The sequence below is a fragment of the Balaenoptera physalus genome (assembly GCF_965194825.1).
Source record: "Balaenoptera physalus genome assembly, chromosome: 13".
Classification (NCBI taxonomy): domain Eukaryota; kingdom Metazoa; phylum Chordata; class Mammalia; order Artiodactyla; family Balaenopteridae; genus Balaenoptera; species Balaenoptera physalus.
The window spans coordinates 58,516,085-58,528,668 of NC_138892.1; the positions used below are offsets into that span (position 1 = coordinate 58,516,085).

At 40.0% G+C, this 12,584-nt stretch overlaps 1 protein-coding gene and 1 long non-coding RNA gene across 4 annotated transcripts in view; one reads left to right on the plus strand and one right to left on the minus strand.

The window, feature by feature from the left end:
- Positions 1–9,463, plus strand: part of LOC309642032 — a 92,794-nt gene extending 83,331 nt beyond the window's left edge. The window contains exon 2 of the long non-coding RNA XR_014252919.1: positions 9,326–9,463. This is a non-coding gene — a long non-coding RNA (uncharacterized lncRNA). The remainder of the gene's footprint in view (positions 1–9,325) is intronic.
- The window catches only part of ATP23 (ATP23 metallopeptidase and ATP synthase assembly factor homolog), an 87,105-nt gene that overhangs the window by 20,978 nt on the left and 53,543 nt on the right, over positions 1–12,584 (minus strand). Inside the window, exon 1 of one of the 3 annotated variants that reach the window (XM_082422911.1) lies at positions 2,427–2,473. The exons of the other annotated variants lie outside the window; for them this stretch is intronic. The gene's annotated coding sequence lies outside the window, so the exon portion shown is untranslated. Of the gene's footprint in view, positions 1–2,426; positions 2,474–12,584 lie in introns of those variants that run through there. 3 annotated transcript variants of the gene reach the window in all.

Genomic DNA, 12,584 nt, shown 5'->3' on the forward strand with positions numbered 1-12,584 from the left:
TTGACGTATAACACTTTGTCTCAAAAATTTCTTTAACTGCTGTGACTTCTAGTGGGTGGAACAGTGCTCAGAGCTTTCTGAAAGACTGTCTCCCAGGTTATAATCCTCAGGTTCGGTCAAATAAACTTTTCCATTTCTTTCTTAGATCGACTATTGATTAATTTTTTCATCAACATAACAAAACACAACCTTTTTACTTTAACTCCAAGCCTTAACTCATACTTCCATCTTTAAGCCCCCATCCTCAGTCCTTATGATCCAGGTCCTGATCAAATCTACCTAATCCACAGGGCCTTCCCAGATACCTTAATCAAAATTAATCTCTCCTGATCTCCCAATGTACAAAGTACTTCGTACCTATTATGGCTTCATCACTGCCTGACAGGTTTTAAATAATTTGTGTTTCTCTTTTCCCACTAAATTTACTCAGTTCAGCTCACACATTTATTCAGTACCTGCTATGATGGGCCAGGCATGGCAGCAGAAACAGGATAATAAGAGAATTTCTAAGGTTGAGAGGAGCATATGATTTATGTAAGAAATGTATCTAAATCATAAAGGTTCAAGAGACGTTGAGGATTATGAACAGTACCTGTGTGTCATAGGTGCTCAATACATATCTAAATTGAGTGAGATGCTAGGATTATTCACTCATTTGAAATATAATATTATGAACACCTTCTATGTACATAGACTACTAAAGCTGTAACAAAAAAGCGCTACTTTTTATTGAGCTCACCTGCAATACATTATTTCTAATCCCTACCACAAGCCTTCAAAATAAATATTGTTATCACTATATTTTCAGATAAAGAAAGTGGGCTCAGCAAAACTGAATAATCCAGGACCACAAAACTAGCTCTTAATCTAGTTAGGGGACTAAAATATACACATATGGAAAACTAGACCATTTCAAGTTAGTGTAATTAGTCTGGAATTCTCAGGGAAGGCTAGATAGAAAAGATGGGGCCTGAAATGGACCACAGACTGTAAACATTTGAAATACTATTCAGCTATATGAATAAGCAAAAAAATGCAAATTAAAAGCTGTCATTTCCCTGCACCAAATTAGCAAACATTTTTTCAATGTTCATTGCTGAAGGCAACAGAGAGAAAACTAGAAAATTGTACACCAAAATATGATCAGTAGTTGCCTAGGTATCAGAATATTTTTATTACATTTTTCCAAATTTTCCTAATGTTCTACAATAAGCATGTATTACCTTTATAATCAGAAAGGTATACTTTAAAAAAATTGAGTAGCCTTTGGATGGCATATGTGTTAACTTCATCCATTTATACTATAAAGACATAGGAGTGGAATGGGACGGCATTAGGGGAGAGATAGGGAAATGCAAATACAAATTACTAAGGTAAAAAAAGAAAAATAATCACCACAAAGAAATGAGAACATGGGCAAAGATTTAGCTATAAGGATTTTCATTTCTCCATTGCAGTACTAATTAACAAAAAGGATAGAAACTGTTTTAACAAAAAGTGCAATGGAAAACATAACAACCTTGTTTTTTAAATGAAATATGTTCATAAAAGCTTTTTAGGTTACAAAATAGCATGTACAACGTAATTACAGCTTGAAATTTATTATATGCACAGAGAGGGTCTGGATGTGTAACCGAGCAGGACGTTATGGGGCCTTCCCAGTACGGACCCCCTCCCTCATATCCTCGCTGTAGCTCCTCTGAAATACCTAGATAATAGTATCTGATGCACACTTCCTGAGTTACACATGCTAAAACCACCACCAAATGGAAGAAATTAACTACTTGATGAGCATGAGCCCCCTGACCCTATAGGCCCCTAAGGATTGATAATGTTAACCGCCCTATTATCTCAACACCAACCAGAGAATTGTGCAAGACCTAATCACATACCCTGCAACCAGCCTCCCTCACCTGGCTTTTAAAAATGCTTTGCTGAAACCCTTCCGGGAGTTCAGGGTATTTTGAGCAGGAGCTCCGTCCCTTCTCCTTGCTGGGCCTTCAATATACCTTTCTCTGCTCCAAACTCCCACGTTTTGGTTTGGGCTCACTGCGCATCAGGCACACGAGCAACAGATGAAATTTGGGAGTTTTGTTTTGTTTGCACCTGTGTGTGCTTGCCTTCATTCTCTAAAGCAAAAATAGTTGTTTTATAGTAAGTTGTTTGAAGCTGCTTAAATAAATCACAGCAACAAATGAAGTTGCATATAACTTTAAGTGCTTTTTAGCTTTGCTTTTCCGCAACTAATAAATCCACTTCTCCAGGGCCACCAAAACTTGGGGGAGAGTATAGCCTTTCCTTACTGATCCAGTCATTTTGAATACAGGGAAAGAACAAAACAGTTTCCACCACTCTCCGCGGGAATACGCCACACTTGGCCCAGTAATCCCACACCGCTGGGAAACGCAACCCACCAACATACACACCTACTTGCAGCAGGAGTCAGCCCTCCGAACCCGGAAGTGAATGGGAGCAGGCACGCAGCATTCTGGGAAGATTTAAGGGAGCCGCGTTGGTGTGGCTGGCTGTTACCGGGGCAACCGGAGGCGCTTGGCGGTTATCCGTGGTTTGGCGCCGTTAGCTGGACAGTCTGAGACGCTCAGAGGCCATTTGGGATGAGCGAAGAGGGAAGAAGAGCCCTTTCAGGAGACAGTTGTCCTGTCAGGTTATCTAGTCGTGCCCCAGGCGGGAGCGCCTGATCTGGGGCTCTGGGTCACGCCCCCTTCTTCTTTCAGCCTTTTCGGCCAAATGAAGTAGCCCAGAGGCTCCTGACTGTCATTTCTTTACTTTTCTGCCTCCTCTCAGAAAATGTAAGTTGAGAATTTCTAATTAACACTGTAATGTGTTCTAATATCAACGTAAATTCTTGTTTGAGGACATTTTATGGGGCCACAAATTGAGAACTTAAAATTCACACTAAAATTGTAGACTGCCCCTTGAGATATGGTAAGGGCATAAGGATTTTAGATGAAGAAAAATGTTACTTTCCCCAAAAGGAATTTTTGAATTCCGTTAGGAAAATAAACAATGTGAATATTTTTTTTCCATGTAAAGAACAGAAAATAGTGTGGGATTAATCACTTGTAACAGTGATCACAGTGTAATTCTGGCCACAAAGGGACATTAATTACCACCCTCCTCCCTCTCCATGCTAAACTCCCCAATTTACGTTCCAGCTAACTTTTAATTTCTGCAGTACTATGCTTTTTCAAGTCTTCTCCTCTTGCAAATGGTAAAAATGCTCTTCCTCGCCTTAATTTTCTTTGTTCAAATCCTCATTTAGGTATTATGTCCTTTACAGTCCTTCCCTGGGACTTTTGTCCACCTCCCATTCAGGATAGAATATGCTCTTCTTTATGAACTTTTGCATATTTATCATAGTAATTATGATTCACTTAGTGACATCTGTTCTTCCAACTTTGGAGACCTCCTTGTGGGCAGGGCATATTTTATATTTATCTCAATTGCATTGATGCTCTGGCTCATTTGGTTCTCAACAGATATTTGTTGGATAAACGTAAACTACCTTTGTTAACTAGTCTAAAGGAATGTGAACTAAAATGAAATAAACAAGGGTAACCACTGAAATAAATAAATAAACTAATTAATTAATTAAATTGAGGCCTTTTTTTTTTTTTTTGGCTGTGCGGGGTCTTAGTTGCAGCACATGGCATCTTCGTTGCCCCATGCGGGATCTTGAGTTGCGGCATGCGGGATCTAGTTCCCTGACCAGGGATCAAACCCGGGCCCCCTGCATTGGGAGCGCAGTCTTAACCGCTGGACCACCAGGGAAGTCCTGAGGATATATATATATATATATATATATATATATATATATATATATATATATTTTTTTTTTTTTTTTTTTGGCTTTGTTGGGTCTTTGTTGCTGCGCACAGGCTTTCTCTAGTTGTGGCGAGTGGGGGCTACTCATTGCGGTGAGCGGACTTCTCATTGTGGTGGCTTCTCTTGTTGTGGAGCACGGGCTCTAGGTGCGCAGGCTTCAGTAGTTGTGGCTCACGGGCTCAGTAGTTGTGGCTCGCGGGCTCTAGAGCACAGGCTCAGTAGTTGTGGCACACAGGCTTAGTTGCTCCGTGGCATGTGGGATCTTCCCGGACCAGGGCTCGAACCCGTGTCCCCTGCATTGTCAGGCGGATTCTTAACCACTGTGCCACCAGGGAAGCCCCTGAGGATATTTTTTAAAAGAAGAAAATAAAACTCACCAGTCATCCAGAAGTAACTTAAAATTTTCATGTATTACATATAAGTTATTTTCTCTGCATAAATATTTTTTGCAGTTGAGTATATTTGGGGAAAACCATTTTATGTCCTGCTTTTTCACATGTATATGATATAATTCTGTTACTAAAATCTTAGCAACAAAGATGGCATTGAAGACCTTAATGTAAATCGTCTGTAGTGAGTTGAAGAAACAGGGATGAAGTGGATGCAGCATGTGAAGACAATTCTTTCAAGAAGTTTGGCTGTAAAGGAAAAGAGAAAGGTCAGTAGCCAGAGGAGAATGGCAAGTGAAAGAAAAATGTTAGAGTTTCTCAGTAAGGAGAACAGACTTAGTGATGTTTGTTAGTATAAGAGGAAAAAAACTGGTAGTTAAAGATACTGCCAAGAAAGAGAATAACTGATTGAATGATTCCATAAAGAAATAGGAGATGAGATCCATAGATCAGGTACATAAATTAGCTTAGATAGGAGGCAGAACTAGGAAAGAGGATGTCAATGTGGGTACAGATGTTAGTAATTTTAAAACTATTGAAAATCGGCAAAAGAGTAATAAAAATATGTCAAAAGATATATATAAAAATGGCCAATAGGTATGTTCAGCCACATTAGCTAAAAATATAAATGGCATATCAAATGCCTATTAAATTGGCAAAGATTAAAAAGAAATTAGTATACGCGTTGGGCAAGTGTTCAGTGAAACAAGCATTGCAGGTGGGGATAGAAATTGGTACATGTCCCCCTTCCCCAGGCATTTTAGAAATATGTATCAAAATACTTAAAATATATACTTTAACTAAGCAACTATACTTCCAGGATGTTCTCAAAAGGAAATAATCAAAACTGCATACATATGTTAAGCTGGGTGGAGTTCATTTCAGTTTGTCCACCAAAAAAGATAGGTTAAATATATTACACCCATACTTCTTAGACTTGGATAATATGGTTGCAGATAAGAGAAGTTCACTCATACTAGTTTAAGTAAGAGCATCCGCAGGTGTTCTAGGAAGGGAATGTAGAGTTGCAGTCTGACTGACTACCCTGATACACAGTTAGTGGGATGCTTTGAACCATTTCAAATGATGATGTAGGACTTCCCTGGTGGCGCAGTGGTTAAGAATCCGCCTGCCAATGCAGGGGACACGGGTTCGAGCCCTGGTCCAGGAAGATCCCACACGCCGCGGAGCAACTAAGCCCGTGCACCACAACTACTGAGCCTACGCTCTACAGCCCGTGAGCCACAACTACTGAGCCCGCGTGCCACAACTACTGAAGCCCATGCGCCTAGAGTCCGTGCTCCGCAACAAGAGAAGCCACAGCAATGAGAAGCCCACGGACCACAACGAAGAGTAGCCCCCGCGGGCCGCAACTAGAGAAAGCCCGTGTGCAGCAACGAAGACCCAACACAGCCAAAAATAAATAAATAAATTTATTTTTTTTAAAAAAGAGGTATTGATGCATTTATAACTGTTTTCATACAATGTTATAACTGTCTAATATCAGTGTTTCATCATTCCTTACTTAGGCCTCCAGCCTTCATTACTGTCCTTTACAAAGATTCATGTAATTTAACAGAATTTTTTTTCTTAATTTCAAATTCCTCCTTGCTGTTTAACTTACCAGTAGACCTGAAGATCACTCCATTGTAGAAAATAGACATACTCCTCCTTCCTCTTTACAACTGCAATTATTTTCTTAGTTTATGGTTTAACTTTTTTTACAAGGATTATATATTTATATAAGTTAACAAAAAGTTGTTATTTTGGAATAAATTTTAAAAATAATGTTCCCATCAGATAATCACATTCATCACTAGTTAATTGATACAACAAATGTTAATATATGAGAAGGACTTCCCTGGTAGTCCAGCAGTTAAGACTCCACACTTCCACTGCAGGGGGCATGGGTTGGATCCCTGGTCGGGGAGCTAAGATCCCACATACCGCGTGGTACGGCCAAAATAATAATAATAATAATAATAATATATGAGAGATGCTGATAATTGCCTGCCAACTCACATCTTCTTCTAAGGGAACTTGCTTTGTGCACAGATTTTTTTCCCTAAAGGACCATTTACCACACCATATAGCTACCTACCATCACCATCACTCATTGGGCGAGGGGATGTGGCACTATATCCAATATCAGTCCCCCTTCTCCCTTCTTCCATTCTTGTGGAAAATTTTATTTGTTTTAGGTATTTGTTTTATTTGTTAGATATTGGTGTCCAAATGCATTACGACACTTCCTCCTCAGCCTAAGAGGATTAATCTTGATTATTCTAAGTCATTCATGATAATTGCTATTTCCCTTGCCAACTCTGCCAGTGAGATGCCAAGGGGAAATCTGCTGGAGGCCTTCTAGGAAAGTTGCTCTTTAAAAGGAACACATGATAGGCACAGTTCATTTCCTGTTTCCTGGTGTTGTCAACCCCTGAAGCTGTGGCAGACAACTTGGAATCATGAAAGAAGCCAACTTCAGAGGAAAAGGTAACATGCTGAGGATGACAAAAAAAACAGAAAGATGGAAGGAATGAAGGTCCTTGATGAGGTCACTGAGGACATGCCCTTTCTCCAGATTGTTATATAAGATAGTAAATGTTTAAACAAATTTGAATTGGATTTTCTATTACTTTTGGCCAAGAGCATCACAACTAATAAAGCACATTTCTGACTCAAGAGTAGCCAATCCCTAGGCTGACAAGTTGGACACAGAAAAGTACAAGGTGTCACTCAATTACATTAATGCCAAGAATGGAGCTAAGGTCCACACATTTCTACTTAAATTTGGAAAAGTGAGTACCTTGGAAAATATCCCACTTCCTTAAAGAAAGATGTAGACTTTGTCACCTTTAGCCTAAACAGCATAATAGATACATTATACCACATTTTACCTGTCTGGCTACCCTTATAATAAACTAAAGAAGGAGACCCAAAAAATCATGGTTCTAAAGTCAAAACTATACACAAATGCTTATCCAGAGAAGTGTCATTATCTCTTGCATTCCTTCCACTCTGTTCCCACCCTCCCTCTATAGGTAAATTTCATTAGTTTCTGGTTTATTATTTCAATGTATCGTTTTGTAAAAAATGAGCAGATACAGGTATATTATTTCCCCTTATTTCTTTTTTTTTTAAAGGTTTTAATTTTTTTGAATTTATTTATTTTATTTATTTATTTTTGGCTGCGTTGGGTCTTTGTTGCTGTGCGCAAGCTTTCTCTAGTGGCGGGGAGCGGGTGCTACTCTTCGTTGCGGTGCGTGGGCTTCTTATTGTGGTGGCTTCTCTTGTTGCAGAGCAAGGGCTCTAGGCACCCGGGCTTGAGGAGCTGTGGCACACAGGCTCAGTAGTTGTGGTGCACGGGCTTAGTTGCTCTGCGGCATGTGGGATCTTCCCAGACCAGGGCTCGAACTTGTGTCCCCTGCACTGGCAGGTGGATTCTTAACCACTGCGCCACCAGGGAAGCCCTATTTCCCCTTATTTCTTACCCCAAATGTAGCATACTATTTATTCTTTTTTGTTCTTTGCTTTTTTCACTGAACAGTAAATCCTGAAAATCACTCCATAAAAGCTGCCTGGTAGTCTATTATGGGTACAGTGCTCTAGTATGTGTATTCAGTCTGTCTCCTATGTATACATATTGAGGTTAGCTCCAACATTTTGCAATTACAAGTACACTGTGACATATAATCTTATGCATATGTAGTTTTGTATTGTCGGAGATGGTTCTTCAGGATAAATTCCTACAGAATTGGGTCAAAGGGTAAATTCATATGTAGTTTTCTTAGATATTGCCAAATTCCCTCTTCAAGACAAATACTGTATGAGTTCACTTATATGCGGAATCTAAAAAACAAAACAAATGAACACACATAACAAAACAGAAACAGAGTCATAGATGCAGAGAACAAACAGGTGGTTACCCGAGGAGAAGGGGGTGGAGGGAAGAAAGAAATAGATGAGGGAGATTAAGAGGTACAAACTTACAGTTGCAAAATAAATGAGTCATGAGTATGAAATGTACAGTGTGGGGAATATAGTCAATAACTAAGGATTATCTTTGTATGGTGACAAATCATAACTAGACTTATTATGGTGATCATTTTGAAATGTAGAGAAAAAAATCACTATGTTGTGTAACAGGGAATAACATAGTGTTGTAGGTCAATTATACTTCAAAAGCAAACAAACATACAAACTTATAGAAAAAGAGATCAGATTTGTAGTTACCAGAGGTGGGTTAGAAGGGAGGGGGAATTGGATGAAAGCAGTCAAAAGGTACAAACTCCCAGTTATACTGGGAGAACTAGGGATGTCCCAGTTATACTGGGAGAACTAGGGATGTAATGTACACCATGATAAATACAATTAGCACTGCTCTATGTTATATATGAAAATTGTTAAGAGAGTAAATCCTGAGTTATCCTAACAAAAAACAAATTTTTTTTCTTTTTTCTATGTCTAATTTTGTACCTATATAAGATGATGGATGTTCACTAAACATACTGTGATCATTTCATGATATACATAAGTCAAATCATTCTACCTTAAACATATACAGTGCTGTATGTCAATTATATCTCAATAAAACTGGAAGAAAAATTAAAAATAAAAATAAAAATAATTAGGGGGGCTTCCCTGGTGGCGCAGTGGTTGAGAATCTGCCTGCCAATGCAGCGGACACGGGTTCGAGCCCTGGTCTGGGAAGATCCCACATGCCGCGGAGCAACTAGGCCCGTGAGCCACAACTACTGAGCCTGCGCGTCTGGAGCCTGTGCTCCGCAACAAGAGAGGCCGCGATAGTGAGAGGCCCGCGCACAGCGATGAAGAGTGGCCCCCGCTTGCCGCAACTAGAGAAAGCCCTCGCACAGAAACGAAGACCCAACGCAGCCATAAATAAATAAATAAGTAATTTTTTTAAAAAAAGAAAAAAAAAAAAAGAATTAGGGCTTCCCTGGTGGCGCAGTGGTTGAGAATCTGCCTGCCAATGCAGCGGACACGGGTTCGAGCCCTGGTCTGGGAAGATCCCACATGCCGCGGAGCAACTAGGCCCGTGAGCCACGACTACTAAGCCTGCGCGTCTGGAGCCTGTGCTCCGCAACAAGAGAGGCCGCGATAGTGAGAGGCCCGCGCACCGCGATGAAGAGTGGCCCCCGCTTGCCGCAGCTAGAGAAAGCCCTCGCACAGCAACGAAGACCCAACACAGCCAAAAATAAATAAATAAATTTTAAAATAATAATAATAATTAGTGATGATTTTAAATTAAGGAATTAAAAATTTAAAAATACAACAACCAGGGTGTTTGCAAAAAAAAAAAAAATACAACCACTATAACCATCATTCATGTCTATTTTTATATCCTAAAATTGATACTTTTCCCAAAAGAATTTTAGGTGGAAGTCCATAGAGCTATAAGCACCCCTCGCATTCATGGTTTTCATTATGTGGATTTGAAAACAAGTGAATTTTCTATTGGATTTCCTTTTTTTTTTTTTTTTTTTGGCAGCTATGCTCTGGAACAATGTGGTTGAAAACCTGGAAAAAGGCATGGTGCATGTCCAAAACTTGTAGTCAGCCTGGCTATCACCCTGCAGCAGGCTACCTCAGAAATATGACCTGAGGATAACCACTCAAATTTACACCCACCCATCCCTGTCATTATCACTGTCTCAAAGACTAGGTGTTATTGTTTATCTTCCCTGCAACGTGTATCTTAGTTTCATTTACATATTTTCATCCTGTAAGAAAATAATCTTCCACTTTTGGAAACTTTGGCACAAAGAAACAAGGAAATGCTAAACCTATGGGTGTGAAACTAAATGTCACCAAGAGATACATGCAAGGAGAAGACAGCATACCGCAGATGTATCCTGGGTTTGACTAAAAGCACACTGCAAATCCCAAGAAGCTCAAGGATGTTGAGTGAATAGAATGAAAAGAAAGTACATGCCTTTAACCCTCATTGTGTTCTTACCATTCTCAGAATCCCAGGCAGGAAAAAGCACATCTGTCAATGGACAAAGATTTTGGAACCAGTCACAAGGCACAGCTCCTTTTTGAAGGAGTCAAGCAACTCATCAATGTCTTCCCCTTACACCTCCTCAAAGCCCACTTGCCTGGCCGGCTGTCAAGGAAGGGCCTCCAAGTCATCGACCATGGCTGGTGGAAGAAACCACTCTGCTAACTCCCACCCTTCATCCAGCCACCTTTCTCTGCATATGCCACATCTCTTCTGTCTTTCCTTTGCTCTTTCTCTCTCATCCTTCATCCCTGCTTCCCTTGGCCGCTTCACCAATCATCCACTGGTACTTCACCAAGCCCACTGTGGTCGTCTCCTTCCCAGCGTGACAGAGGCTGCATGGCATATTGGAAACAGCACAGGCTCTGGACTAAAAAATGGTAGGTTTGACTCTTGGCTCGGCATTAATGAGCTTTATGAACTTGGAAACATCATAATAGTCCCACCAGCTCTCACTTTTGTCATCTATACGTGGGGATAATAAGATCTACTGTGTAGAATTGTTGTAGGATTAATAATGATGCTTTTGATATCTGACACATTGGTAGCTCAATAAATAATAACTGGTAGTGGTTGTGGTAATGGAAGGAGGAGAGAAGGAACTTCAGCTTCCTACATAAAAAGCCCACGGAAGGAAGGCCGGAAAGGTACCTTCATACTTCCTCTTCTTTCCACCTTCTATCCTGTGCTTCCTCACTTTAAAAAGGAATTATTTTAAAGGTCTGTCCCAATATTAAAATTCTAGTTTTAATGGCAAAAATTAAACAGATGTATACTAAAGGCCTATTATGTGCAAAGAAGGTCACATAAAATTTCTTTAGGGGAACCAGATTAAATTAAAATCTGCTGAAAAAAATAACCTTTAGATTTTCATTTTTTTCCTTCCTTCATACATTCTTGCCAGTGGTATCACTATGTATATGATCCAAAGGAGCAGCAAGTGACAATCATTCCTCTACATATAAGTACTTTGGCTGTTGAAGCTCTTTTCATATATGTGTATATATGAGTTATTAAATAATGTTTATACCTCAAAATTTTGATTTCAATGCTTCATTATTCTCTAAACCTTTGGATGATCCTCAAATCACTAGATATCAGTGGCTATCTGATGAAGACTGACTGTCACACTCAACACTGTGCCCTCATTCCAAGGAGCTCATCAGTAAAAGAGCAGGCTGAGATGGTGGCCTTTTAGCTTCAATATCTATGCAATTCATTTCACTGAAACTGAATTAGTTCAATGTAACCCAGCTAAGTGCTCTCCTGGGTACTGCGACAGCCTTCGGTGGGAGATAACAAGGCAGCCACTTGTACCATGCTTGTCTCCACTAAACACTACCATCTGCAAAGGTTTTTAACCTGATCCATGAGAGGTGCTTTGGTGGGTTCATGAACCTCTTGAAATTATATTCAGTTCTGTGTGTATATGAATTCTTCTAGATAGAAGACCCGTAGCTTTCATCACATTCTCAAAGGTGTCTATGACTCTCAAAAAGTGAAGGACTACTGACATAAGAAATTAAGTAGTGGGATTTCCCTGGTGGTCCAGTGGTTAAGACTCCACGCTTCCACTGCAGGGGGTGTGGGTTCAATCTCTGGTCAGGGAACTAAGACTCCACGTGCCGTGCGGTGTGGCCAAAAAAAAATATATATATATATATACATATATACACATATATATACACATATATGAAAGAAACTAAGTGCCTGGTCTGCTGTATTAGTTTTCTATTGCTTCAGTAACAAATGACCATAAATTTAGAAACTTAAAACTAATTTATTATCCTACAGTTCTGTAGACCAGAAGTCTGACATGGTCTCTCCAGGTTAAAATCAAGGTGTTGGCAGGGCTGCATTCTTTTCTGGAAGCTCTAGGAGAGAATCTGTTTGCTTGATCATTCAGGTTGTTGGCAGAATTCAGTTCCTTGTGGTTGTAGGACTGAGGTCCCCACTTCCTTGCTGGCTGTCACCTTGCTGCTCTAGAGGCTGCCCTCTTGGATGTGGCCCCCTTCCTCCATCTTCAAAGCCAGGGTTTGAGTCCTTTCCAAGCTTCAAGTCTCTCCTGCCTCTTCTTCAGTCTCATACCTCTGACTCATTTTCCTGCCTTTCTCTTCCCCTTCTAAAGGCTCGTGTGATTACGATGTGATTACATTAGGCCCATCTGGATAATCCAGGATAATCTTCCTATTTTAAGGTTCATAACCTTAATTCCCTCTGCAAAGTCTCTTTTACCATATAATTTAGCATATTCACAGACACCAGGAATTAGGGGGCCATTATTCTATCTACCACACCTTTCCACCCACATTTGTGCTACTTGTTCC